Source organism: Aotus nancymaae, unplaced genomic scaffold, assembly GCF_030222135.1.
Source record: "Aotus nancymaae isolate 86718 unplaced genomic scaffold, 86718_ANA_hifiasm-v0.15.2.pri h1tg000007l, whole genome shotgun sequence".
Classification (NCBI taxonomy): Eukaryota; Metazoa; Chordata; class Mammalia; order Primates; family Aotidae; genus Aotus; species Aotus nancymaae.
In genome coordinates this window covers 59,257,900-59,261,169 of record NW_026988418.1, presented here as the reverse complement: position 1 = coordinate 59,261,169, position 3,270 = coordinate 59,257,900, and positions in this window count along the sequence as shown.

Here is a 3,270-nt window from a genome sequence, read left to right as displayed (position 1 = left end):
GCTTCAGCCAACAAAATGCTAGAAGAAGTGACATCTGAGAAGAAACCTTTAAGACCAGTGTATATTTTGTCTTGTCTCCTTCATTGCCGCTGCAATAGACAATTATCCAAAGAGCAGAAGCTCCATCTACCTGGATCCTGCAGTGAGGAGACTGGGACAGAGCCCTCTGCTGATGCTTTACAGCTTAGCAGCAAAAAACACATGGCAGAGTTCTTGGTGTTGGGTGGACAAAGCTGTTATTAAGTATCATCAGTTTCTTCCCCCTGGTTTTATGGATCTTGGTGCAAGGGCTCATGATCAATAACCTTGTGCTACTTACTAACCTTGTGTTACATACTAACCTTGTATGCATGGAGAATAAAACTTTTCCTTAGGAGACACTAGTATTTGGGGGTTTTTGAAACATATCCTGGCCCATCTTGACTGATACAGTATGTCTCAGGCTCTGTTTTAAGCATCTTAGGCATATGGAGTTATTTACGTTTTACAAACACACTGTGCAGAAGGTACTATTATTTCCCTTCTATGCACGTGAAAACCACGACACAGGCTAGGAAAAGTGGCTCACACCTACAACTTCAGCACATTGGGAGGCCAAGGTGGGAGAATCATTTGACCTCAGGAGTTTGAGACCAGCCTGGGCAACATGGTGAGACCTCGTCTGTACCAAAAATAAAAAAATTAGCTTGGCATAATGGTGCACGCCTGTGGTTCCAGCTATTTGGGAGGCTGAGGTGGGAGGATTGCTGAGGCCCAGGAGGTTGAGGCTGCAGTGAGCCATGATTGTGCCACTGCACTTCAGTCTGGGTGACAGATTGAGGCCCTGTCTCAAAAAACAAAACAAAAAACAAACAAACAAAAAAACAACAAAGCAAGGCATAAGGAGATTAGATGAAAAATCTAGAATGTAGTAGAGCTAGGATTCAAACCTAGAGATTTGACTTAGGAGCCTGTGTCCATGATGATGATGCTCTTGTACCTCTTGATAACCCTCTGGCCTGCTGTCTTTTTGTTTGTTTGTTTGTTTGTTTGTTTGTTTGAGATGGAGTCCCTCTCTGTCGCCCAGGCTGGAGTGCAATGGCGCAATCTTGGCTCACTGCAGCCTTGGCTCACTGCAACCTCCAACTCCCAGGTTCAAGCTATTCTTTTGCCTCAGCCTCCTGAGTATCTGGGATTGCAGGTGCACGCCACAATGCCCAGCTAATTTTTTTGTATTTTTAGTAGAGACGGGGTTTCACCATGTTGGCCAGGCTGGTCTCAAGCTCCTGACCTCAGGTGATCCGCCCACCTCGGCCTCCCAAAGTGCTGGGATTATAGGTGTGAGCCACTGCACCCGGCCTGACCTGCTATCTTTTGCCGTCTTCCTGCTCCCTTGAGCCTGATGCCGCTAATGCTAGGTCTTCATTCCTAGAGCTTTGAACTCTAGGCTCCTAGCTTGTCTAAGAAGGAGACAACCAAATACTCCTTGGAGAAGATCCATGTACATCAGTTGTCCTCTCTTTCTCCTATTTGAGCACTTGGAGTTTGAATACTCCATCTACGATTCTATAACAAGACATCCAAATTCCAGGTTACCAGATTGAGAAAAACCTTAACCAACTTAATATTTAATCAGTAACACAGAGGCAATTTCTTGTCCATCAGTAGCTCAATCACTAACAATTAGAGATAAACACATAGGAGCACAGGAGAGAAAATAAATGCATTTTTGGCCTCAGAGTCACAGAATTATATTAATCATAATCCTTTTTTCTCATAAAATGCTGTCATTTTTGGCCCATGTTTGACCCTGTCGCTTATAGGTATGTGTGAAAGTATATATTTATTGTCTCAATTTTCTTAAATAATCTAATTAAAATATTGGCAGTATCTTACATCCACTTATGTGCCCCTCCTGCATCCTGTCCTTAAGTGAACCTCACCCACTCGTCTGATTCAAGTGTATATCATGTATTCACTTTTCAACATGTGGTTTCACCATCTATATTCCTAAAAGATGTTTTAGTTTTTTTGTGTTTAGCTATTTTTAACCTTGTATAAAAAAAGGTTATCCTAAATGCTTCTTCTTTTTTCCTCTTAATGTTCCGTTGCTAAGACATCTGTGGTGGCAACTGGAATGCATCACAGATTTCTAACCACTGGGAGTGTAATTGACAAGAGCCCCACTTCTATTCTGTGTCCCCCATTTCTGAGTTGCCCTAAAGGCCACATTCCCCACTGCTCCTGAGGCCCTGTTCCAAGTCAATGACTGAGTATGGCAGTGGTATAGGACAGCCCTATTCTTGGGAGACACGGGGCTCCCCCAACACTTGATGGCTTAAGGACACCTGGGTGGCCTTGCCAAGTCCTCCTTAGACCTAACAGAAATGTGGTTCATTTTCATTCCACCTTCTTTTCCTCTTGCCTAAATCAGGGTCTGACTTGCATGATAGTCAGGTGGCTCTCCCATCCTTCCCAGGCTCCTTCTCCATTTTCTCACAGTCATTGACCCTAAAACAATCTTTCCATATTTAATTTCACCTTGACATCTTCTTCTCAGAAACCTGGACAAAGGCAACATTCACATTATTGCATATAACTGAAATTCATTGTTTTGACTGCTGCAAAATATTTGATTATGTGAATATACCAAGAAAATGGATAAACACATTGGGGTACACTTATACCACTGTTGCGTATGAGGTTTATTTTGCGTATGAGGACATTTTGGGCAACAATAAATCTCATACACAACAGTGGTCCTGTAAGGTTATAATAGAGCTCAAAAATTCCTATTGCATTGTGATGTATGGTAGCCATGGCAAAGCTGTAGCACAACACACTACTCATGTGTTTCTGGTGATGCTGGTGTAAACAGACACTCTGGCTCATTCCTGGAATCCCAATACTTTGGCTGGTGGAGGCAGGCAGACAGCTTGAGCTCAGTAGTTTGAGACCAGCCTGGACAACATGGTGAAACTCCATCTCTACCAAAAATGTAAAAATTATCTGGGCATAGTTATGTGTGCCTATAGTCCCAGCCACACGGGAGGCTGATGTGGGAGAATCACTTGAGCCAGGGAAGTTGAGGTTACAGTGAGCTGAGATCATGCCACTGCACTCTAGCCTGGGCAACAGAGTGGGAACCCGTCTCAAAAACAATTTTTTAATAAAAATAGAAATATAAAAGGATAACATATACAATTATGTATGGTACATATTACCTGATAATAAACAAACTATGTTATTGGTTTATGTATTTTACTATACTATATTTTTAATCCGTATTTT